The following is a 27,339-nucleotide window of genomic DNA, read 5'->3' as shown; positions in this document are numbered from 1 at the left end:
TGCGGTCAGGAAGGCTGACACTGTGCAGGTAAATTGGAGGGATGCCCGGAGCACAGAACAACTCTTGGGTTACTTTGAGAGAGGCCCAGCTGCAGTGGAACATTGAGGATAGGACTAAGGGACAGACAGGGCCGGGTACGGAAGAGGAAAAATGTACTCATATTCAGCCCACTGTACCTGAGGTGGAATCCTAGTTGTGATTCCAAATCCAGGTTTCTTGGGGGAAAAAGATTCTTCTCCTTTCCTCTGGCCAAAGGCTGTTTGGTAACTCTGAACACAACTCATTTGATAACTCTGAACTTATGTTAAAGAAAAAATTATTCAATGATGCTTGTTTAAAACACAGTAAGGAAGACTATTCAGGACCATTTTGATAGGTGTAGGGACCACAGCAATGGGATTTTGTAGTGGGGTAGAGAGATTGGACTTAACTCTGAAGACAGCATGGGCAAGTGGGAATTTATAGCCAAGGAGTGGAGGTGGAGGGGGGTGTCAGTAGGTGGAAGATTACTAAGAGGAGAATTAGGGTAAAGGGGGATTCTGGCTAAACCAACCTAAGGGGATTCTTTCTGAGACAGGCCAGGGTGATCAGACCACATCTGGGGGCTGGTGGGGATGAGGAACCTCTGAAGGTGAGGCGTTCTTGCTAAACTGACTTAGTAGGGTTCTTCACTAAAACTGGATTTTTACAAGGACATGCACAGATGGGCCTACGAGAAGGTTTGGGAGCCTGACTAAAGTTTGGCCTAGCAAAGAATCTTTGCCACTTAACTCATCTGATAAACCTGAACTTAACTTGTTGTTGGCTAACCTTGGTCACTGCCCAGGTTGGGGGTCAGCAGGTGACTGAAAATAAACATGAACTCTGGCTTACAATGGTATAAGAGTGAAGCTACAAGTCTGTCACTCTCATGTTCCCTCAACGGTGCTGCCTTTGCCATCACTAGTTCTGGCTGGGTTGGTGCTCACCAGTGCTCTGTGTGAATGTTGTTTTGTACCCTGTGTGTTGGTTCTTCAGCCCTTTCTGGCTATCCCCACTGTGCTCTAACTGTCCAGAGGCTGAAGGCTGCTGGCTGCCCTGCTGGGTGACCTGTGTACCATGTACGAACTGACTTCATGAGTTACCCTGCAAAGCCAAGTGCCTAGTGAAGCTTTGTCTGTGGATGGAGACTCATGCTGAATGACATGTGTTGGAAAAGTTCCTGGTTCCTGATGAGTTCTACAGCAGCCTTGAAGTTAATGTTAAGGCTAATCCTCTAGGGGTAATTGATTTCCTATGAATTGGTGACCTATGAGTTGAATAGAAAGCAATTCTTGTCTGTAAAGTTTATTCCCAATGATAAGGAGAAGGCCGGTTAGAAAGCTCATTGATTGCTTTGGGCCTTTGTTCAGGGACTCAGCATGCACAACTGCAGGGGGCACCATTTACATCATTCACATTGATCACCTTGATATGATCCTCTTAGTAATTCTCCATATCTCTTAGAACATTTTTGGGTAGTCCTCTGTTAGAACAGGCAGATGGAGATGGAGCTGGCTGTGGCCAGTCATCAAATAGTTCCTTGAGTCTTCATATTTTTCTTCCCTCCTCTAGGTCTTCCAAGTAGAATAACTGCTATGGGTTGAATTGTGTCCCCCAAAGTTTCATGTATTAATCCCCACTGTAACTGTTGAGGGTAGAAATCCTATTATGGTAATTGAAAGGTGGGACCTTTAGGAGGTGATTTGATTGTGAGAGCTGTGCCATAGTGAATGGTTTGATCCATTCATAGAGTAATAAGTGGATGGTTTAATGGGTGGTATTGGGCGTGGTTCTGATAGCTTTATAAGGAGAGCAAGTGAGCAGGTTAGTTCTCTCTTGCTCAAGCCAATCGACATGTGACACCGTGTTTCTGTGAAGAGTCACCACCCACCAACAAAGCCCTCACCAGATAGATACGTTACCTGGACTTCGGACTTCTCAGCCTCTCAGACAGTAAGAAATAAATTTTATTTCCTTATAAATTACCCAGTTTCAGGTATTTTGTTATAAGCAACAGAGATGGACTAATATGATAACTAAAATTCTTTCTGAATTTTATGCGTTATTTAAAGAACTGATTAAAGAGGCTGTTTGTAAACAACTCTTGCCAACTGCCTTGGGTAAACCTGCTATTTCACAGAACTGAGCAGGGCAGAAAAAGGCATGCTATGGGAATGCCAGTGTCTCGACAAAATTTAATTTGATATCAAGAGCTGCTTAACAATTTGCTTTGTACGCCATGAATATTCATAACCAGAAAAAACAAAACAAAACGTTAAGAAAAATAAAAATAAAAAAAATAAAACTAAAGCTAGCACACAACTGAAAAAAAACACTCATGTGGTTAACATTGAGTGCTTAGATATATATTATGGTAAACGGCTTAAAGCTGGCAGCTCATAGACTTTAGCTGGCAGTCCTTTTAAGGTTCCTGTTAAGTCCAGGACATAATGCGCAGCCCGGTGTGATCAAGAAAACTGTAGCGGAGACATTAGGCCTGGGGAAGAGAGAAGTCACACTCATTCCAACAACTGCTTTTAACCGATTATTCCTTTCTTAAATGTTGCCGCGCACCACATTTCTCAGCCTAGTGAAACTGTTCACTCCATTTAAAGCAATTGCTTTCTGAAAAATCTGTGTTTTCTTTGGTAAAAAGATGTACATCAGGAAGAGATGATTTGGAATTTAGGAGTGCTCACCATTTTTATTAGTGACTAGGAGTTGCATTTGAAACCAGGCTGGGAGAGACAGCCAAAATTCAAATTCAAAATTTTTACAGTCAAAATTTAGAAAATAATCTATACAAAGTGACGTGGTGAAATTGAAACTGATCATACTTTAATTAACCTAGTCATATGTCATGTTGGGGATTTACATTTTAAAAAATGAGCTGAAAACAGAGATGACTTGGTTTGATTACAAACTTCATGAGGTTTGTAGTTCAGCACAAGTCAAAATGGTGATGTTGCTGCTAATGGATAGTTAACCTAACCATGTTGAGCAGATTTAATGCAAGTTAGTGTCTAGTTTCTAGAGATAATGGTCCCTTTGTACTCCATGTTGGAGATTCTGCATCTGGAGTCTTGCACTTGACTTCATACACTCCATTTTAAGAAGAATGTTGCCAAATTGGAGTGTTTCCAGTGTTGGGATGTGGTGACAGCGCTGACCAGAGGTCTGGAATTGTGTCCTGTTAGAAGTGGGTTGAAGAACTGGGGCTGTGATGTCCTAGGAAGTTAAGGAAGACAGGGCTGCTATTATAAATCTTCTGTCTGGTTGCCAAGCAGAAGGAAGAATACGCTTGCATTTTTTGATCCCTGAAGACAGTCCTCTAATGGGTGACAGAGGCTGGGTTGGGGCGGGCAGCCTGACTTGGGGAAGGCAGGCCCTTCCGGTAACTGAAGTTGCGGAGCCCATTGAGAGTGGGAGGATTTATTAAGATGCCTCAGAAAATTCTGGCTTTGAGCCTAATGTTGGCTCAGGTCCCCGTCAACAATAGGGGTTCTATGATATTGTAAAAGAGCCAGCACCCCCGGATCTTTTCAAAAATTATTTTGTTCAGAGAGATAGAATAGTGAAAGAAAGCTCTCTTTCCTGTGGCACAGGTCAGAGAAAATACAGTAACTGCTTGTTTCTGATGAGAGCTGAGAAAGCTCTGGAAATTTCTCTTAATGTGGCTTTTTTTGTTTGTTTTTTATTTCCTGCAGATCCTGCCAGGAATATAGATTCCTTATTCCTTTATTTGGTTTGGTGTTTTACTTGAGTGTGCTAAATAACAGCAATTATTATATGTAAAAAAGGTTGCTACAGTTTTTTCCTGGTATGAAAACTAAGCCTTGTTTTCCTCTTCTTGGCAAAAATTGTGCTTTTCTTTGGAGGAAATCATAAATCAGCATTGAAGGCAAGACATTTTGGCCCAATTCTTCCCCCTTTCTCTAAGGAGTAACAATCACTTGGCTATGATACAGCACTACAGAGACAGATGATCCAGAATTAAATTCTTTTATCTTTCAGCAAGCTTGCATTTTCATTGACTCAAATCCTTTTAAGAAATATTATTTTCGGGGGGGAGAAAAGCCCCCATTTTATGTTAATTTTCCTGATCCTGTAGGCAAGTGTGTTTATTATTCTTGTAAGCAGTTTGGGCACCATTTTACATAAAATTGTAGCTTAAATCATAGCCTATGGTTGAAAGGGACTGTGCATTAAAAAAGAGCAACTACTTATTTGTCAATGTTAAATTTAGGTCCAGGGTTTAGAACTTAAATTGTGAAATGTAAGTTGAATTATGAGTAATGAATACAGAATATTTTGGAATTAACAATTAGCTCAGTGAATAAAGCTGTTTCCTGAATACATCTACTGCTTTATTTTCTTGGCGTAATAACATGTTAGTTTTGAGTAATCTTGTTGTGGTTGATATGCTGGTTTCAAGATCTGCAGGAGTAATCAAAGCTCCAGTGTGATTTCTGATTTCCCACATGCTTAACTATAAGATTTCTGCCATATAGATGACTAATAGTATTTCCCATAGCTACCTGGGCTTAACAAAAGATATTAAGCATTCATTTCTGTAGGAAATGAGTATTGAAAGAAAGAAATATTGGGCCGAGCCCGTGGCGCACTCGGTAGAGTGCGGAGCTGGGAGCGCGGCGACGCTCTCGCCGCGGGTTCGGATCCTATATAGGAATGACTGGTGCACTCACTGGCTGAGTGCCGGTCACGAAAACGACAAAAAAAGAAAGAAAGAAATATTGTGTGACTTGAATCTTTAAAAATGTTTCTGTTCTTTGCCAGTGTTAACATTTGTTATCACAGAGTGGAAAACCAGTTTTGAGATATCACCAAACACGAGCTATCATGGTAGTATCCAGAAAATTGATAAAAGACTAGCTGTTGTGGGCTCAGCTTACATTACCAGTTATACAGATTTTTTGGAGAGATTCGATATGAAGTTAGGTTTACAAGAATTAGGAATTAAAAATGGAGTCTCATATTTATTGTTGCTTCGTCCACGTTAGGATTGTTGTCATTGACTGGGGAACAGGAAATTTCCTTTGTGTTTTGCTGCTAGCGATCTGGATTTGTCTTGTTTTAGAAGAGTTTTCCTTTTGCAAGCTACTTTTAGGCAAACACAACTTTACCTAACATCCGAGCATTGATCAGGCAAGAATAAGTTAGAAGAATGACTCAGAATTTCTAACAAATCATCTAACCTTTCTGTTTCAAATTTCAAATGGGTTACTTCTTAGAAGTGATGGGGGCTAATAAATTAATATATGTAGGCCTGTACTTCTAAGAGGAGTGATTATTTTGCATTTGCTCAGGCATATATGTTTGGAGGAAAGGGAAGAAAGATTAAGAATCTTAAAATCTCAGTAAAGACTCCCTCAACTCTCCCCTTCCCCCCAAAGTCCTAAAATCTTTAAATAGGACTTACTGATATGTTAAGTGGTTTGGATTTTGTTTGCTTAATTTGCAAAACCTGAAATTGTGTCAACTCCTCTTATTTGAAAATCCTATATGACTGGCTTCATATGTATTTTAGGAAAAAAGAAGGAGTCTGCTTTAGAAATCTCTTTATAGCTTGATTTATTTTTAAATTAATGGAAGACAAAATGTTCTTTCCTCCCACTGACCTTTTTTTGTATCAAATTAAAGTTTTTAGGAGTAACATCATGGTAACAATATGCAAGGAAAGGGAATAATTTGAAAAATTAAAAATGAGGTGTTTCCCAGGACCACAAAAGGTCTGTAGAATTCTACTTAATATAGATGTTTACTTGGGTACATTTACTACTTAAAAGAACTGTCTTTTGAATATCAGCTTCGATATTCATGTTATTTTTACCTTTATGTCAGATCATGAAAGTTACCAACACCGTAGACATATTCCATTTTGTCTATTTAAATGCTGAATGCCTCCCTATGGGTTTTATATGAGAAAAGAGTGATGCAGATTTACTGGGGACAAACCTGGAATTATTGGCATGTGAACTGCCTTCTTATACTGTATTTCCATTTACTCAGGAAGATTCTCCCTCCCTTAGAGAGATCTAAATAAATTCTCTAATTTTGTTTCCTAAGAATCCTGGGAGCTGAGAATCACTCAGTCATTTAAGGGATTCCGTTTTATTTGAATCTCTATTTCTATTTCTTCAAGTCAGTTCTTTTCTTCAACATAGCCCTACCACACTCCATGTGACCTTGGGTATTTTGAATGTATAAAGTGTACATGGTTCATAGGATTTTAGTAATGCAGGGGGTATGTTTGAGTGGAAGTGGGCTCTGGAAATACTTTGGAATAAAATTATTAGGCATTTTATAGTTTACAAATGATTTATTAGTGTGCTCACATATTCTGTTTCTCATATCTTTTTCTTTCCCCTAAAGACCTGGGTTTTTCTAAGATTATTTGTTGCTTGGAACCTATAGCTATGATTTTAAATGAATAGGGCTACTTCCAGTAGTTAGATCATATAATGAAGAATCGAAAGTGCTTATTTCCATTTTATCTCCCTGCTTCTTACAATGGGAAGAAAAGTGAAACTATAAGTAATTATATATGATAGTATATATTATATCGGATATTACACACACATGATATTTTTTATAGATCAAGAAATGTCTTGCTCATTGTGGGGTGGGTTCTACCCATGCTCCCTCCTCTTCTCACTGCAAACATGCTGCTTAGATTTGAGTAAATTATAAATTGTAAATATGTTTAATCTTCTGCAAAATAGACGCATAAAGGAGTATGTGTGAGGTGCACTGTACATCCCCAATTAGGAAGTTGTGTTATTGCAGTCTTATCAGCATCTCTGGAGGTAATAAGGTTATACTTAATCTAAACTTGCCATTAACCATTTTTCCAGATATAATTCATTGCCATACCCGTGATTTTAAAGCACAAAGAAGTGTGTATGAAATTCTCATCAGTACTAAATACTAATAACAATTGTATTAGCTTAGTTTCTTGATTGAAAAAAAAACAAAGGAAAACTTTTTAACTGTAAGATTTTCACAAGCTTCCTAAGGTTGGAGGAATGCAATGGTTCAAGGGGAAAAAAAGCCAACCCAACAACACAGTACCAGAACTCTCTGTTATTTTACAATTGGATCGTAGGGAATACCTATGGTATTTGAAAACCTAATTATAGTTATACCTCATGGCATAATTATAAGCTCCTCTCCTTCCAGACATGAAAATTAAATGGTGAAATTTCTATGCACATAAACAGCACCAGTGTGGAACAAACCCTGCTATTTCCCTACATGAAACATAAATGTGATTGGGCTAAGCTGACATTCTCTAAAGAGGATACATAGACTAGGAGATGGTGAAGTTTATTTCTCCCCCTTAGAAAACAAAACGCTATAATTGTCATTTAAACTAGAATATCGAATTCAAGTGGCTGAGGCTTTCCTTAATGATAAAATACAGTCTGTGTAATGTTTATCTTCTGTGATGAGAATTTGTGGTGACGGGTAAATATTACACATGGAAAACTTTGCACATTAAAGTGTTTTAAAAATTGACACCCAGAAGTTAGTCCTTGTGTACAATATATTATTGCTTTTTTATCTTTGATATGCCAAGGTTTTTCTCTTTATTCTCAAAAATAATTGAGTCAATAATTCTGCATTTTAAATTCAAATTATTGGCTGGGTTAGATCCGAACTGAAAAACTTGAGAGGAAAAAGGATCATGAATTTGCCTGAGGAAAGATGAGCTCACAAAACCTCAGGAATGAATTAAATGCAAAGTAAGTTTAATTGTTTTGGTGGTTTTGGATTTGGTGTCCTTTGCAGCAAAACCTCATGAATTCCATCAGTTTGGATTTTGTTGATTAAATTAGGTGGGATTGGTATTATCTTTGAGAGACTTGCCAGAGCTACCAGAGGGGAAAAGCCCAGGTGAACATAAGATTTGCATCCAATACATGTTACAGTCTACTAGCACATTTTGCTTTGTTCCTTAAAGCAGGTCTCTTTGGATCTGTGCTTGGAGGTAAAACTAATAAACACCATTTAAAATAAAGCTAAATGATAACACTTTTGGGGCTCTTCCTTTGATTCAGTACCGTGTGAATGCTTTACTCTCATCAGCTAGATGAGGCGGGTATTATTACCTCTATTTCAGATGAGTAAATTGAGGTTGAGAGAGATTGGGCAATTTGATAGGGCACAAAGTCAGGATCTAAATCCAGCCCTCCTGATCCAGAGGTTCATCCTTGTTAACCTAACTAACTGTTGTGCTCCACTGGAGCCACTGTTAGCTTTACTTCTCTGTGCTCGAAAACGAACTGGATATCCTATCCCTGACCCTTTGGGATATGCTTGATATCCTAAGTAAAACTGGAAAAAAAGTATTTGGAAAACAAATATTTATATTATTTATATATAATCATCTCATCATGAAGAGGTGATTATTGCTATATTTTACGTATGGGGGGGAAACTTTTTGTCTACCCTCTTATGTTCAGTTTTCGGGGACCTGCGAATTAAACTGACAAAAGACAGAGTAACAGCAGAAAGAAGTTTATTTGTATGCAGGTAGCTTGCTAAATGCATAAACAAATATAAATATAAATATAAATATAAGTTAGAGGCTTATGTACCTCATTTAGTAAGGAATAGGGAGGGGAAAGAAAAAGCCTCTGGGAAAAACAACTGGGTTTCTTTAGGAAAGAAAGGGATTTCTAGAGATAAGAACGTTTGTGATCATGTTTGTTCATGCAGCTGTGAGTGCTCTTTTGGTTTGTCTTGGTTATAAAACTGACTGGGAGGGCATTTACGGTAGGTTTATTGTTGGTCTCTTTTCTGGGAGTAAAAACCACCTAAAGAAGGAAATGATGGCAGCCTCATTTGCCAGAAATTTCTGCTTTTAGTCAGATAAGGGAAGTTCCAAGAAAGTGGCTTTTTGCATCTATTGAATCCCAAATACCTTTAGTGTAAAATAATCTTTATACCAACTCTGGGGTTCTGAGTGGGTCTGCAGAGCTGTTTTGAACTTTCATTTTTTAATTTACGTTTATGCATAAAATATGCCATTTTTCTGTACTCAGAACCCTCTGGTGACTTCTCATCTCCTTCAAAAGGAAATCGCAGTCTTTAAAATGACATAAAATTCCTGCATCATCTGTCACCCACAACTTCTCTGACCTCTCCTCCTGCTCCTCCCCACCTTGCTTGTTTTGCTTCAGCCACGGCTACCTACTTTCTGTTCCTGTAGTTCTCCAAGCACACCTCTGCCTGCCCCAGGGCGTTTGCACTTGCTGGTCCCTTTGCTTGGAATGCTTTCCCCAGAAAGCTGCCCAGCTTCCTCATTCCCTTCACAACCTTCCCCGACAAGCTTACGTAAAATAACCACCTTTCTCTCTAGCTCCCTTTTCCCTTACTCTGCTTTATCCTCTCCATGGTGTTCTCACTATCTCTTATGTTTTCACTTGCTTATTTATTTATTTGCTGTTTCTAGGCAGGGAATTTGTTTAGTTGCTAAGGATATTGCAATAAACAAGATGAGTGCCTGGCACATAGGAGATGCTCCATAAATATTTGTTGAATAAAAGAAATAACTGAAGGGACTGACCGGTTAACTTTGTTGGTTAGAGCATGGTATTATAACACCAAGGTCAAGGGTTCAGATCCTATACTGTCTAGCCACCAAAAAGCCCCCCAAAAAACAAAAAACCCCACTAAACTATAAAAGAAATAACTGAAAATGTTTGTGTGTGAAAATGTACTCACATACATGTGCCTGTGCACACATACATGTATAATATTATACATGGTATTTTACAGCCTGCTTAGCATTAATTATATCAGGACCAGTATGGCTATTTTCTAAATTTTAAAATTATTAAGACTTTTGATAATATAAATTGTCTTTCCCATCTCCCCTTTGGTAAAAATTATTGAGATTTCATTGGACTTACATGATTTGTTAACCTGTTTGTCCTTCAAATGTTAATTGGCTTTGATTTTGTTTTTTCCTTCATCTTTAATTTACAGACCCAGTTAGTTGCTAATCCTGTTGTGTTTCCACCTGTCCATTTAAACATCAATATTCCTTATATCCATCACTAATAGGTCACTCTTTTTTAGTCATAATTGTGCCATGTTTTCAGAAATACTAAAGGAAATATACTTTTTAGACTGCTAAAACTGGATCAAATTCTGATTCTGATTCTCTTACTTCCAGCTCTTGTGTTCTTGGGCTAGTTACTTAACTTCTCAGCTACAGTTTTATTGATTATAAAGAGATTATGATAATATTTACTTAGCATGGTTATTTGCAGGTTTAATTGAAATAACTCATATAAAAGCAGTGCCAGTTCATGATTGTACTCTGAAAAATAACTGCCAGGTAGATTGGAATACTTGATCCCTATTTTTTTCACCTCAGAATACAAATGGATTTGGTGAGCAGAATTCTCAAGACGTCCCCCTCCTCAGATTTCCTGTCTTCTGGTTGTTCAAGCAAACATAAATCTAGGTACTGCCGTGGAGGAATTTTGCAGATGGAATTAAGGTTACTAATTAGCTGACTTTAAAATAGAAGTAGTGTTCTGGATTATCCAAGTGGGCCCTATGTAAATAATTACATAAGCTTTTAAAAGTAGAAGACTCGGAGATGCGGCAGAGGAGGAGGTGGGGGAAAGAGAAGGCGGAAGGGGTAGAGACTCGAAGAGTGAGTGGGATTCTACTCTCCCCTGTTGACTTTGAAGGGGGCCACAAGCTAGGGAATGCAGATGTTCTCTAGAAGTCGAGATCAATCCCCAGCCCACAACCAGCAAGGAAATGGGGACTCCGATACTGGAGCCACATGGAATTAATTCTGCCAGCATCCTGAATGAACTTGGTGGTGGGTTCATCCCCAGAGCCTCCAGAAGGGAATGCAGCCCTGCTGACCTAATGATTTCTGCTTTTTGAAACCTGGAGCCGAGAACTGATGAGCCACACTATGCCTGGACTTCTGATCTATGTGAATTGTGAGATAATCAATGGGTGTTATGTTAAGCTGCTAAATGGTAATTTGTTGTGGCAGCAGTAGGAAACTAATACAGTGAGTTTGAAAATAAGATCAGTACCGGAAGGGTGTTTGAGCATAGCTGCTATAAAAGACATCTGCCACTCTTCAGCCATAGTGGTTCCGAATCAACACTGCCTCATCGAACATTCTCCTTTCTAGGGGTTTATCTTCTGAAAAGACTGGGAAACGTCCATGGAATCAGTGAATGTTTGCTTCGCCTTCATCAGCACTGGAGATAGAGGGACACTAACACAGTTTCGTTGTCTAATTTTCCCTTTTCTGCAACTTTTTCATCTCAGCATTTCCTCATGACCTATGTACTGTATGTTCTTGGATTACAGCTTATCTTCTAGAGTTGATGTTCACCTTTTCAGGAGGGAAGTTCTGGCTTCTGGCTGAAATTTAGAAAGTGGACCTTAGGAAAATTCCTGGAGATCTGAAATTCCTAGACTCAGGAATACTTTTATTTTCTTACATCTTTCTTTTCATGTCCATCATTTTCATTTTGTCCACCCCTAATACTTTCAGTCACTTCCTGAGAGTTTTTGAGTGTGGGTCTGTAAGAAGAGAAAGAAACTTGAGTTTTGTGGATAATTGGGCTGTTCTCACTGCCTGTATAATCGTGCTTTACTTCATGCTGGGGCCTTTGGGACAGCTCTTGAATGTTAAGTCTGCACGCTTCAATGTTCTACCTACCATATCTTAGTTTTTAAAATAACATACAAGTAAAATATCTTCACATACGGCTATTTTCATCTATATAATATTGATTTGTTAACTTTGTTTTTTTAACTTCATTTTTAAAACTCTGAAGTTACCAAAGTAATATGTGCTCCTTGTAACATTGAAATGAAATTATAATATAAAAAATTGAAATCTTCTCCTTCTCTTTACCCCATTCCTTTCCCATTTCTAATCTTTGAGATGAACACAGATTTAAAATTGTTTGAACAACCTCCCAGACATACAACGTTCATACAAACATGCATATTCAGAAACTTCTGTTGGTTTATAAAAATGCTATCATACTGTTACTTTGTTTAACAGCTTCCTGCTTTTCCTGCCCTACTGTGTCAGGAAACATCTTTTTGTATCTGTCTATATTGCTCTCCTACGTTTTATAATGACTACGTAGTGTTCCATTGGATGACTGTACTATATTTATTTACATTTAGGTGGTTTCCAATTATCCATTATCTCTCTAATAAGCATCTAGGTACACAGATCACTTTTGTCGAGTCTTACAATTGGTGTTACAGGTAACAAGGCACGTGTACTTAAAATGTTAGATGCTTCTAAACTGCCCTTTAGTAAAGTATATCAGTTTAAACTTCCACCTATGATTTAATGGAAGGAGAGCCAAGAAAACTCTTAATAGTAGTTGATTCCAAGGTGAGGACCCGGGTGTCTGGAAAATTAGGGAAGTGAATAAGACTTAATTTTTAGAACAGGTGCTTTTTATTTTTTAAGTTTCATGCTCTGGGCATGCATTATCTATTCAGAGAAGAAAGAAACAAGGACAAAGGGTTAGACTTCCTGTTTTCCCAATCCTTAACAAATATTGTGTATTACTACTCTTGTTGGTGCTTGAAACAGAGGATCTCATTTTAATTCACATTTCTTTGATTAATAGAAAAGTTGCTTTAGCTGACTTTTTAAAAAGTTTAATTTAAGAAAAATTATGCATATATTCTCATTGTAGAAATAAACAACTCACACACTGAAGACAGGTCCTCAAGTCCTCCCTCATGACTCCCTCGTGCCACTGCCACCAGTGACTGGCCCTCCCCAGAGCTGCCAGGCTGTCAGTTGGGTTGTTACTTTATAGAGTGATTCTCTGCATTTAATGTGTGTGTGTGTGTGTGTGTGTGTGTGTGTGTTTAAAACATAAAGGGACTTCAGGAGTATGCAGACCCCAGCGATTCAGGCACTGGGCAAGCCAATCATAAATTCTGGATTCCTTCCCTTTTCACATGTGTTTCATGAATGAGACATTGAGAACTTGCTAGACTTTGACCTTCTCATCTCCTTTCTTCAAACCTTGAGATATAATGTCTGCAACCCTCTGCATATAAGAAGAAAGCATGAGTGTACTTTTATCTACAGAATCTTATTCAAGGATATTTGAAAGGACATCAAGTTGTAGTTAAAGAATAGTCTTCTGAACATTCACATGGCTCATTTCACAAAAACACAGTTCTCTGAACTTATTTCATTGTGATTTACCAAATCTGGTCTTGTTTTCACTTTTTTGTTTGTTTGCTTTTTAAAGAGACAATCCATTCTAGGTGATTTCTAGAAGGTGAAGAGCAGGGAGATGAAGGTACACTACAGGTAAATTTTTGCATGACTAACTTTTCCCTTTTGTGCTAATTATGCTTGCTTTCACTTTCCTCCAAGAGTATCCAGTTCATCTTCACTTACTTAGCCTTTGATATGTGTCTGTCATCTAATAGTTTTATACAGGAAATATTTGCAAGTTGCTGCCAGAAAAATTCCAGGGAAAACCTTATCTCTCCTTGCAGGTCTTTCCCACCTTCCTCCTCATGCCTTATCTACTCTTTGCTCTCGCAGTGTCTCCTCTTCATTTTCCCAGGTCACCAGCCCCTGTGGACTCCCCATCAAGGCCAGGTACTGGCCAGTCTCCTCACTGAGGTCCCCACTACCACCCCAGAGCCCTTTGTCTGCCTGTCTTATGCCACAACCGCCCTGTGACTTCTGCTTCCAGGCTGTGGGGCACTGCTAGGCAAAATGACGACTCACTGCCTTCGCAGTAGACGAATGGACAGCAGTCTTTCAAGTTTTCATCTCCTGTTGACTCTCTAACCTGTGTGTTTCAATGGCTCTTACGATATTTTTCTTCAGTTTTCAAGTCCCAGTCTATACTCCCCACTTACTCTCTAAGGATAACATCTCCTTCTTTTATTGAGAATATCTTTGTCGGGTCACAAATTCATTTGCCAACCGGAGCCATCAAAAATTGCTAAAATGAATGAGGCAGTGGGAGGGACTGTTGTAAACTGCAGAGTGCTGGCCACCTGTGTGTGTGTCGGGTGGGGGGGAGGCAGCTGTGATTATTGTCCTGTGGAACTTTGGGCCAGTATTGCCCCATTTTCTGTTTCCTCTAGAAAAATCAAATACCTGGTTTTCTGGGCAAAATCTCTACATGTTTAAATCACATCTTGGGGAACACTGTGTAGGCTGACAAAACAGATCTGGCAGCTAGTCATCTTAAAGCTTCACTTTCTTTTTTCTGTCTTAGTATATTTCTCTACTTTTATTTGTCACTGTTTCTTTGTCTCCAGGGTCACTTGTTTTCATTCCTGTCTCAGGTGTGCAGTAGTTTTATCTCCACCACCTTTTATCTGCATAAAAACATTCATGACATCCCCTTTCCTAAACCAATAACCAGTAACTCTTTCTTCAGTGCACGTGCCTGTGTTCCCAATATTCCATCTTTTCTTCGTTCTTCCATGTTGGATTTATTAAACAGGGGAGTCTACATTCATTGCCTTGACTTCTCTCATTCCCCGAATCCCTATAATCTCTCTTTTGTCTTCACATCTTCTCTGAAGCTCTCATTCTTTGGACCATACTAACCTGAATTTTCCTCTCTGAACACTACTTCACCATCTGTTTTTACAGGCTCAACTTGCTGCACTTTTCTCACTAGTCTGTACACTTCTCCTGTTGGTTCTGGTGGCTGGCTGTGTGTGTTCTGCTGGTATATCCAGCACAACAGATTGAAATGGGCTTTATTCTGTCACCTCTCCCAGCTCCTCCTCCTCTAACTAACTTGCGTTGTTGTTAATGGCACCATCTTGCTCCCCAGACATTTAGGTTCAAAGCTTTGGAACCATCCTTGTTCTCTTTCACCCCTTACATAATTTCAGTCACCAGTAATGTTTTCTCCTTCCAAGATATAGCTGGTATCCGTATATTCCTTTGAAGGCTTTTGACTTCTGAATTAGGACATAGGTGGTCTCCTTGTCTCTCCCCACTGTCTTAGGATCCAGATTACTTTATGGAAAACCCAACTCTAACCACTCCACTCACCGCTCAGAAAACCTCAAAGCCTCTCATTACTTACCAAAGCTAGTCCAGCCTTCTCACCACTACTCATCGAGTGTCTTCAGGGTCCAGCCCTATTGAATATTTCCAGCCCTCTCTCTCACCGCCCCACTATGTATCCTATTCTCCAGCCAGCTGGAACCACTGTTATTCCCTGAACACTCTGCACACTTTGGTCCTGTGCTTCCATTTCCTCTGTTTGGAATTCTCTTCTTGCTTATTCCAGCCCTTCCTCCGGCCTGTTGAAATTGTACACATTGTTCAGACTTTCATCTTATCCGTTATTTCTTCTTAAACAACCCCTATATAACTACCGTTAACTGTAAGTTATTTTTCCCATCTGGTTTTTCCTAGCATTTCATCTATCTGGTGTGACACCTATCGTTATGTTAGATTACATTGTAGATCATTAATATACCTCTTTTCTCTCCTAACGGAACATTAATTTTTTTCCCAGAAAGAGACTGTGCCTTACTATTAATTTTTTACCCCCTACTGCATGTAGCCCAGTGGTAGGTAATAAATAAACATTTTAAGTGAGAACTTTCAAGTTATTAATAATTAAAACATAAGACCATTGGATTTCTCCCCTGCCCCCAAACCCAGCAGATTAGAATTCATGAAGTTTTTTTGTCTGTCAAATGCCAGGCTTGGTGCGTGATAGTCACTTAGTCAAAGAAATACGTTTCTTTGTCCCTCACTTGAATGCTTTCTTATACAGCCAAGACTGGCTCTGTGATTGTATTCAAGAACAGCTGATTCCACCTGCTGTTTGCAAAATATGGAAGATATATTATCACACAGCAGGGGTAGTTTTTTGTTTTTTTTTCCAGAAGTACCATTGTAGACAGAAATTGGCAAAAACTCAAGTGAAGCAAAGGCTTTTTGTATAAAACTCTATTTAGAGTGGTCGCTTCTGTTCTGTCACCTCACTTATTTCTGTGCACATGTTTGTACTTTTTATATAGCAACAGAATGTAGATATTTTGGACCCTGTTGTTTTCACTTAGAAGTTTGTCAAACTATTTTGTTTCTCCATGGTTTTCAGCATTATAACCTTGGTGATTTATTAATTTCATTGCTTTGACTTCTCCAAATTAATTAAATGATTTATCATCCCTCTAATATTGGGTATTTCCAATTACTTGTTGTTATTTAGAATTTTGTGCATTTTTTTTTTTTTTGCAAATTATTTCCTTAAGATAAATGCATTGGAGTGGAATTACTAACTCTTACTGCATAGTGCATTAATGCATTCCTAAAGGTTTCATATTAAATACAGTGCTACTAACAATGAATGACCAGGAATTTTATTACAACATTGCCACTGGTGAGTGTTAGGACCTTTTATGTGTTTTGGTATATATAAAATGGTAGCTCATGGTGGCTTAATATGCATGTTTGGGTACCATTGCTAATGAAATTTTCCCCATGTTTTTATTTATATATTCTCCTATGAGAATGGGATTTAGTCTTTACTTTTTTAAAAGTATACACACATAAATAAAGTTGTATTTTATATAGTAAGAGGGTACTTCAAACAGTTTGTGGAAAAATTTGTGTTACCTCTTAATTCTATTTTTCCATGAGCTTTTTGAAGTACCCTGTGTATAGCCATCATTTATTTTATCCAATATGGAGTTCTGTTAGCTTCTCTACTAAAAGGGTACATGAGATACTATTCTGCCCATTTGTTGGATAAGAAAACTTGGAGCTTAGAAAGGTTAAGTAATTTGACTGAGATCATGTGACTAAAAAGTTATGGACTTGGGATAATAAAATCAGAGCTGATTTATTCCATATTCTACACTGTTAGTCATCATCCTCTGCTTCCTTTGATAGAAATAATACATAGTGTTTATAGTAAAGGTATAAAATACAGATAAGCAAAAAGGAAAATAAAATCACATTCATCTGAAATTCCACCATGCAGAGGCAACTACTCTCAACATGTGGGCGTATAATACCTTATCTCAGAGGAGGACAGAAGACCCACTGACTCTAGGAGTGGGAGAGGTTTTGAAAAAACATGAGTACACTTCGCCCTTCACCTCCGCTTCCCCATCCCTCTCTAATTAAAGATGTTACTGGACTGGTAATAGACTGCTCTGGAGTCACTGACAAAGAGTAAGAAGAAAGTGTTGAAAACCATAGATGGTTATGCTTCCTGACTTTTTACCTTCTGTGTATGTATATTTACAAAAAAGGTATCCATTAATATATCATGAATATCCTTCCATGTCATGAGCTCATGGTCACCACCCCTGCAACCTTGTCCTGCTTAATATTCTGTCTAATGTATTTACCTCAGTGTGGTTATTGTAGACATTTAGATTGTTTCCATTTTTTCTTATTATGAATAAATTGTTGTGAAAAGTGTATACATATGTTTTTGCTCATTTGTACAATTATTTATTTTAAGCTTAAAGTGGAATGCCGGGTCATAGGCTATTACATTTTTAGGGCTTTTGATAACCATTGCTAATTGCCAATTTACTCTCCAAAAAAGTATCTTCCAATTTAGTCCATGATAAAAAACAAGAAGGGGTAGTGGGGAAGGGGAGAGAGAAAGCAAGCATGTGCATAAATAATTTCGTGATGGGGTGAAAATGATAAGAAAACCTAAGGTTTTAGCCTTGGTTGGTATGGTTTTAAAAAGTGAGGTTGTCTTTTATTATGCTAAAATATTTCACATTTATATCTTGTCCCTTGTGTTTAGTTTTTCCCCTTTATCAATGGTTGAAGGGTATGGAGAGTAAAGCATTAGATGTTTCATCCTATATCCTTTCTAAAAATCGTAGTGGATTCTCTTTAGATTTAAAAAAAATTATGGGTCATTCTGTCTTTCCAGCTTTTACGGAAGCTGAAAATCAAATGGTTAGGTATTTTAACTGCTGTTTTCTTAAAGGAATATATTTTGTTCCAATTTAAATAAATCTATAAAACTCCAGGGGCTTATGTTGGCAGACAGGATTTTAACAGGAGGTAGCTGGGTAGGACCTCCAGCTTTGGCCACAGCTCTTGGGCACTTCTACATTATAAAATACTACATCATTTGCATGCCATTATATACATGCCATTCCTTATAATTTTATAGCTTAATTCTTAGGCAGTAAGTTGGTGAACCCACCAGTTCATTTTTTTCTTAAACACACATAATGCAGAGATAATGATTCTAGTCTAACAATGAAAATACATCATTTTATGTTGGACAATTTAAGGGAAAGAGTCCTGACTGTTCTTGCTGGGTCAGCAATGATAGAGTTCATAATTGGCCAGCTCACTTTCCAGACCTTTGATGACCTCACTGGGGTATGTTGGTTCATGGAGTTCTACTGGCATGATAAAGTGTTATATCCCAGTGGACTGAAGTCATTGTTTTTATTCAAACAATCACTATACAAATTTCACATTAGTTCAGAATGCCCTTTCAGAATGCTTGTGGGATCAGAGTGGTTTGACTTCATATTTTTTGGGTGATATTTGCAATAACACATTAGTTAATAATTTGGTAGAAGTACTTGACTTTATAGCATTTTGGGGGAATGGTTGCCAGAATACTGGGGGGTAGTGCAATCATTTCTCCTACATTTGTAATAGGCATACAACATATTTCAGAACATTTAGAGAATATTTTTCTCTCTGAGGACATGACTGACTGTAGTCAGCAATCTCTGATTTCTTCCAGACTACCCTGATGCTCCAAGAAGTCTGCAAATAATGAGACTATCTGCTCTAAAGTTCTTGCCCCAAACTTAATTGAAATCCACTGTTTGAATTTATTGTTATGTAAACGTCACATTATGGTTCATAATATTTTTCATATAAATATTTAATACAGTGTAACATAAATTTTGCACTGTAGTTCATAATATTTTTATATAAAGTTTTAATACATTGTATGTAAAGTTTGCACGACAGTCCATAATGTTTTGACATATAAAATAAAGTTTTAAAGCATTTGCCCCAAAGAAAAATTGATGCCCTAGGAAGCTGAACTATGTTCATTCCCTCACGCCAGCACACTGTCCCATACAGCATACAACCGTGCATGTGTTTATTTTTATGTGAAACTTGATGGCAGACTGTAATCATTACAGTCAAGTCGGTCAAAACTTTCAAGAGACCATAACTTTTGAGTTCTAAAACTGCTCAGAATCTTTGAATTAGAATCTTTCTGTGGGAAAAAAAAAAATGCCAGTAATGGCAAAGCAAGCAAGCCATTACTAAACACTACAAGTATGATTGTGAAGCAACATGTCAGTTTCAAAACATGCGGGCTTGTTTGATGTAATATGTCAATAGACATTGCAAATACTAAAATTTTGGGACATCGAGGGAAATTGACTATCTTGATTTTTATTTTAGCATGGCAAGTGGGTTCACTGAGGATGTCGGAACATCAGATTATCAGATTTTTCATTCCGCTAGTATTGGTACTGTGGGAACAAAAACTGTACAGTAAACCCTTTACGAGCACAAGGGATGAATTCCAAGCCCTTCATCCATCCTCAGATTTGCAAATATATGATAATACGTAATTTTCTCGACTCTTTGATGTCTGTTCATTTTTTTGGCTGAGGGCTATCTCTTTCTTGTACCATTTAACTTGATCTTCACTTTTGTCATTAGCACTGGCTGTTGACTTTTTTCTGACCGTCACACAAAGAAATGTTTTAGTCTGTTCATAAGACTTACTGGATAGGCAGAAAACAAAGCCATGTTGGAATACAGATGTCTGTTGGTTGGCTGGGCACCCTGTAACTAGCCACACAGCTCAAGCTTGTGATTTAAATTTGCTTCTCAGCTAAACTAGCACTACTCGTCAGGGACCCTGAACCTAAAATTTGAAAATTCAGAGGATTTATTCAGAGCAATCTATTATTTGATAACAAAGTCTTATTGAGAAAGCACAACATGCCTTTAGAATATTTTAACGGTGAAAATCAATACATGATTGAGTACCAGAATGAATGGGTGGTGGAAATACCGTAGTAAATGCTGTTGGCAATGAGAGAAGAGGAGGACTGTATAGGGACATAATATGAGAAGGTTTCATGATTTGGGCAAGACTTAAGAACTGGCTACGAATATGGTTTTGAGCATGGTTAGGCACCAACCCATGCTGTTTGATCTTAATTCCTACAAACCCTATTCTAGCCAAAAGGAGCCAGGATTTTTGATCCAGGTCTATCTGGATCTGAAATCTGTGATGTAAAGCTTTGTCCTGTACAGTCACCCCTACAATTTTATAAACTCAACCTCTCATTCAGGTTCACCCTTCTTTAAGGTCCAATTCAGTGATAGCCTCTCTGTAAAGTCTTTCTGACATGCTAGTTAGAATCCTGTAGGGCTTTGAACCTTTCATATACACCTTTAGTTTAGTCTTTTGTGTTACCTGGTTCCTCTGCTGGATTGTGAGGATCCTGTGGGCAGGAAATACAAATTAAATCCCATAATATTTAGCACAGAGATTTGGGCCTGTATGCTGAATGTGTTGTTGATAGTAGAAGAGAAAATAGGGTCCTTTACAGAGGGCACAGAGTGAGTATGCCCTCAGAAGCCAGAGTCCATATGATATGCTGAAGAAAAACCAAGCAAGCCATCCTGGGTGCATGAAGGAGCAAGAATAGAAGGAGATAAGTTTGGAAAAGAATGCAAGGGGTAAGATGTGGAGGATCTTAAATGCCAAAGTCAAGGATTTGGACTTTCCTCTGCAGACACTGAAAACCAGTAAGACTAGACTGATTAAAAAGAAGGTTAAGATAACGTCTCTGTCTGTGCATGAATTGGTGATGAGTAATTTAGTCGTACATTTTTCCCCAGTTTGTTTGGAACCACATAAAACTATCTTTCAGTACAAAGAGACACTGGGTCACATTTAGGTGACACATTTCCTCCAGAAATCCCAGAGAACTTCAGGAAGTGGTGGAGATGATTCAGCCAGGGGATGTGAACATGTGAGGGTTGTGGCTGGACAGAGCTGTTCTTGCCAGGCTGTGCAGAGCAATCTTTCCATATTTCTGTGGTGCTCACTCAACCTTTCCCAGATGGAAACTTGGTGAAGGATAAGACTAGATGGGAACAAATTTGGAAGTTTTAGGATCTCTCTGAACTTCCTGGAGATGCCTTACTTACCAAGGGAAAGAGAGACATTGGTCAGTTGGCTTAGTTCTTTTATTACTTATGACAAAAATAAAAAGTATACTGGCTTTTATATTACCAATACCCCAAGGTTAGCTGTCAGAATCAGAAGAGACTTAAGTCTATGGGAGTCCATTTACATTCTTATATTAGGTATCCTATCCTAAACTGTGCAGAGGTGTATTATACCTAACATTTGTAACTAACAAATCTTTTGAGATCTGCTTTTGTGTAACTTTTATAAAATTAAAATTATTATCAATATAGCATAGAGATTAAGAATATCAACTCTGGAGCCAGATTTCCTGGGTTCTGGTCTTGACCTTTCTACTATTTAAACTTGAGCAAGTTATTTAACCCCCTGCCTCAGTTTCCCTATTTGTAAGATGGGGAAAATAATTTACTTTCCTCATACAGTGTTTGTCAGAATTAAGTAAACTGATTCATGTTCATTTATGAAAAAGTAAAGCCCTTAGAATAGTGTATGGTATATAAGTTCCTAATAAACATTAACAATTAATATATCATAAATAAGAAACTTAAAGCTAAAGGTTAATTAAGTGACTTGGGTAGTTATTTAGCAAAATGACTAAACCAGGATTAGAGTTTTTAATTTCAAGACAGTCCACTGAAGTAACTGTTCCCTTTAGACCAGAGGTTAGCAAATAGTTTCTTAAAGAGCTGGGTAATAAATATTTTATACTTTGTGGACGTCATGGTCTCGTTGTTACTGCTCAACTCTGTCGTTGTGTCTTGGAAAAGCAGCCACAGACAATATGTAAACATCTGGGTGTGGCCATGTTCCAATAAAATTTTATTTACAAAAGCAGGTGGCAGGCCATATTTGGCCGGTTTACAGATCCCTGCTTTCGACACTTAAGTCATATCTGAAAAGAGACTTTGGATCTCATTTAGTTTTGAAGCATGGAATGTGACCTTATTATAATAAACAGTAACTTAACTTCCTAATGATCATGTTTAGCATGTTACTCTCAGTTACGATGATCATGCTTTAGAATATCAAAGGGATTTGGGAAATAAGTCATAGCAATAAATGTTTTTCATCTCAAAGATATATAGAAGTCATTTATTTAATGGTTTGGAGGATTTTCTTGGAATTTGAAACCTGAGGCTATGAGGAGGAAGTTAAGGGTTTGTTTTATTAAATGGACACAAATACAGACTGTGTTTTTTTCTTCTTCCGTAATCTCTGTATAGGAAAGGTTTGTGAGTTACATAAAAAGCTATTTGTAATTATGCTTGTTGTTACACTAAGGGTTTTTCTTCTAGGAATGTTGTTTGCATAGGTTTGGGTTTTTTTTTATGGCTTATTTTTTGTTTAATAATGTCTTCTTGTTTTTGAATTAAACTTGTCACCGAGCCTTTTTTGTCAGTGGCTGACTGTGTTGGTTAGCTAGTATTTATAGCTTAGGTCTGTTTCTGAGGAAATGACTGAAGTCTCTTGCATTGCATCAAAACTGTGTAACAAAGAACATCTTTGACTTGCTTAAACAAGGTATGTGATGAAAACTCAAAAAATATAATGGTTCATGTTTATAAATGTTTTTATGTATTCAGTCCTGGTTGGGCCAAATAATCGTAGCTCTGTGCTGAGGAAAGGATTGAATATACTCAGTGCTTCTTAGTCAACATGAATTCCTCTGGAGGAAGTTCAGGCAACACTTTCTCATGATGCTCTTTTTTTTTTTTTTTTTTTTTTTTGTATTTTACATAAATAAAATGTTATAGAACATAGGTATCTATTTTTTTCCTTCTCTTTAAACTGTTCCCCTAATTTTCTCCTCTCTCATTCCTATCTCAGAGCCCTAACATATGTGAAGCATCTAAACCTTGCACATGTAATTTCCTGCCAGGTTGCTGATGGGGATTGGGGTCGATCTAGGAAGTGACCAATTTACAGAAACCCACTCCCTGCTTCCTTATCTCTGGAACATCTTCAGGCACTCCCCATCCTAATCTCAGCCCCTGACTGTTGGCTCAGTCCTCATGGAAGTGTAGGTGTCCTTCTGCTTGTTGCTCCAGGGCAGGAGATGAAGGGACTGAGTAGGGAGGAAGAGAAGACGCAGCTTCTGTCTGCTCAGACCCAGGCTGACTTGTGCTCTGGGGCCCCTGTTAAGGATGGTGGTTGGATTTCGGTGAGGTTAGATCAGCTGCGTTATGAACCCACTGGGATCCTGTGCACTAGCGTTTAATTTAATTATTATTTGGTTACATTGGTTGCAGCTCAAGGAAACCACTTTTCCAATTGAATCTTGGATCAAAGCATGAAACAGATGAAGGTGAAATTCTCTGCCCACTCTCACGCACACTCACTCCTGCCTCTGTTCTCAGAAGCACCTCTAGGGTGTGGTTACTAGAAGCTCATGTTGAAAACTGCTGATTAATGTAACTGTTTACTTTTGGAGCTCACCCTAGTCTTAAAATCGGGCTTGCCTATCTATGCATCATTAATTCCTCAAAATTTGCCTGGATTGGTATGTATATATGGACTACACCTGAAGCCAAGCTTTCGGGAAAGGCAGAATGAACAGACGGTGTGATTTGGTGGGGTGTTGAGAAATTCCTTTAAGACAATCTGCTGCCCCCATTTATGCCTGAAATTCCATTTTATTTCAATGTTTAACACCTGCCTTTTCTGAAGCTCTTTTTCTTTTTTTTAAATGAAAATGTCCTCAGGCAGGAAATCCCTTAAGTTGTTGCAACTTTGGAGCAGATCCTATTACTTCCCTACTTGATTAAACGTCTGGGGTTCCTGAACCTTCAAAAGGGCAGGAGAAGGAAGCAGCCACACTCTTGCGTTGGAATTTTATCTAGGACTGGCCCTCATTGTATATGCATTGGAAAAACACCCGTGGCAATATCTCTTGTATTGGACTTGGAGACATTTTCTCTCTCATTTGGATGGAGGTAGTTATGAGATATTTAAGGGTGAGCACCTCAGAAGAAACTTTTACTGTTCTTAAATATTCCTTCACTACCAAAATGCATTTTATTACTGTATCATGGTGGGGATATACATTTCTATGTATACTAATGGGAATTTTTCCTACATGTGAGTTATTTAAAAGAGATAAGGGAATCAGAAATGCAAGTCTAAAAATTAGTGTATATCTTTCTACATGTTGTCTACATTTCTATGTACTCTTCTTGTTGGACAACAAAGTAATACATTAGTTGTAGGCATTTCCACTCTTTTTTTTAAACTTAACAACTAAATATTGTAAAACTATGGTTCATTCGTCTACTTGGCACATAGTAGGTACATTCATAGAGTACCTACTATGTGCCAGGTACTTTGTGCTGTAAAAATTAGTGATGGTGGTTTCACAGAAAGTCAGCGTTTAAGGAGTATTTGAGGTTGTCCAGTCACTGGGGAAGGAAGGAAGAGAGGGAGAGAGTACTGGACGGGAGAGGAGGGAAGAGAAAGGGGAAGGAAGGCTGGATGGAAGGAAGTCCCTAAAACATGTTTTCTTGTTTTTAATCACACCCATGTTATCTAGTTTGATATTCTTTGCTTATACGGTAATTTATCATCTAAAGCTTTTTTTTTCTTGTGTTATAATTTGAAATTGATTTTAATTTGTCATTTTTATATTTGTTTCTTTTTAGTACAGAAGAACTTGTATGGATAAATTGCTAGGTGCATGCAAGATTTGAAGAGCTGAGAAAACAATCTGACTTAAACCTGTTTTTTAAAAAAATGTAAGTAAACTTACCCCTCACCATTGCTCATTTCTGACAATTACCTTTCTGTATACTCACTGCATGTCATATTTTTCCCAGTAGTAAAGGTATTTGACTGTAGTCAGCCTACCCATTAAGTCTATGAGAATTTATACCCACACACCCCCGCCTTTAAAAACTTAAAAATTTTAAAAGTAGTATGACTAACCTAGGTGGCTGTAGGATTTAGACATGTTGTGGCAGTCTGTGAGCAAATCTTTATTTGGCACCGAGAAGGAAGACATGGACCTGGCAGCACATGAAAAGCACAGCCCCCTTCTCAAGTCCTTTATTGCTCTTTACTTCACAGACCGTCTCTGCGCCTCATCTAAGCCAGTGAGAAAGACCCAATTGGCTTAGAAAATGAGGTGGTTTTCACACAAGCTTCTTTACTCCCTTTCTCCCCATTTCTCTTGCTCAGTAAAAACAATTACTATTTATTGAGCTTCTTCCCAAGTGACAAGCATTTGATTAATTCGATTCAATATTCATTCTACAAATACTTTTTCTAAATGCTTGCCATGTACCCCACACTGCTCTGATACTGTTACCTTATTCTCGTGGCAACCTTGCAAAGTATGAGCTAATAGTTTAGTGATCTAGATGAAGATACTGAAGGTCAGAGAGGGGCTGGGATCGTGCCAGCGGTCACATAGCTAGCAGGGGTGAAAACTGTGTTGTCTGACTTTTTCTGAATTTCCATATCCTAAATAGTGTTTGGATGTCCCTCCTGGCGTGGATGTCAGTAGGAGACTGGAGTCTTCTGGGTTACGTTCTTAGTTGGAATGTGATCCTAATCCTTGTAAACCTTGGCTGTAGTCACAGCAAGGAAGGAAGTTAGAGAAACATCCTCCCACATTTGAGAGATAGTTTTGCTATCTGCACGAGGAGTTAAGAGATCTGATGTCTAGTCCCAGCCATTCCATAGATTTCCTGTGTCCTTTAGACATTTAAGCTCCATGGGAAACAATTACCCTTAGGCCAGCTAAGGGTCACAGACCAGATGCTCTCAAGGGTCTCTTTTAGTCAGCCCTTTATTGTGAGATCTTAAATATAGAGGAAAGTCTGCAAATAGGTGGATGGCTTGGTGGAATAATTGTCACAAAGTGGACACACCTTTGTTAACCAGCATCTCAATTAGAAGAAAGTTAGCAGCACCTCAGAGCCCTCCTCTCCTCATGCTCCCTGAAGTAACCAACATCCTGACTTCTGACACCTTTGGTTAGTTTTGCCTGTTTTTAAAGTTTATGAATAGAATCATACTCTTGTTTCTGGCTTATATTGCTGATCATGTTTGTGAAATTCATCCATGATACTGCATATAGTTTATTTTTTTCCTTCTCCTTGCTCTAATGGCATTTAATTGTTTATCCATTTTACACTTGCTGGACATTTAGATGGTTTCCAGTTTGGGCATGTTACTAATGCTCCTATGAATATTTTGTGCATATCTTCTGGCGACGATTGTATTTCGTTTGCTCAGGGACTACAGTAATAAACGTTCAGTGGCCCTGTGGAGTGATGTTGAACTTTAGGTAGACAAGTGATTTGTGTGTTTCAATGTGATGTTCTAAGCATGCTCGCTCAACAGGAACAGATGAAGATGTTTCTCTGATCACTCATGGGGGTGTGACCAGGTAGAAGCCCTCTCTGATATGTGTGTGATGTGGTAAGACTTGTTTCCCTGGAAAAGAAGGGTTTTGGTTTCATGATACAGAAGGGGATTGCAGAGGGAAGAGAAAATAGATCTGGAAGAGAGATGTGTCTGGGCTCTCCTAGAAACTGTCAGGATATCTCACCAACCAGATCAGGAGACTGGAAAAGTGACAATCCAGGGGAAGACTCAGCTTATGAGAGCTGACGAGTCTAGGGAGATGAATAGAGAAATAAGAACTGATTTGAGCAGGCAGGCTGGAGCTCAGAAAGAGCTCTCAAAGCATTTTCTGAACAAATTCATTAAGTCTAACTTTTGCTTTAGGGAAGCTTTGAGAAACCAGTCCCTAAAGTATGAATCTTGAACCAAGATTAATAAAATCATCGCCCCACCACCTGCTTCTGTTACCTGTCTGGGTCAGCTTCCTCACCTGTAAAATGGAGATATTAATATGCTTACCAATAAGATGCCCCATCAATTTCCTGTGACAATTTACCGCAATAGTGTGAGCAGAATGCTTCTGGGCACATATAGCACTAGCATTAAAAATAAGTCATTATTTTTATTATTTTTCCCATTCTTGTTATTAGTATTACCTGTTTGACTCTATCTAATACTTGTAGATTACAGATTATCTATCTAATAATCTATCAGGTCATTTTTTAAAAA

General features: G+C 38.2%; 1 protein-coding gene across 14 annotated transcripts in view; it reads left to right on the top strand.

The window, feature by feature from the left end:
• PPFIBP1 (PPFIA binding protein 1) overlaps window positions 1-27,339 on the top strand; it is a 153,699-nt gene that overhangs the window by 22,989 nt on the left and 103,371 nt on the right. For 13 of the 14 annotated variants that reach the window (XM_063074766.1, XM_063074778.1, XM_063074774.1 and 10 more), the window contains one exon: window positions 24,903-24,995. The gene's annotated coding sequence lies outside the window, so the exon portion shown is untranslated. The remainder of the gene's footprint in view (window positions 1-24,902; window positions 24,996-27,339) is intronic. The other variant, XM_063074765.1, reaches the window with a different exon arrangement.

The sequence above is a fragment of the Cynocephalus volans genome, chromosome 12, assembly GCF_027409185.1.
Source record: "Cynocephalus volans isolate mCynVol1 chromosome 12, mCynVol1.pri, whole genome shotgun sequence".
Taxonomy (NCBI): domain Eukaryota; kingdom Metazoa; phylum Chordata; class Mammalia; order Dermoptera; family Cynocephalidae; genus Cynocephalus; species Cynocephalus volans.
Note: the sequence above shows the minus strand (reverse complement) of the source record. Positions and strands in the feature narration are given on the sequence as shown.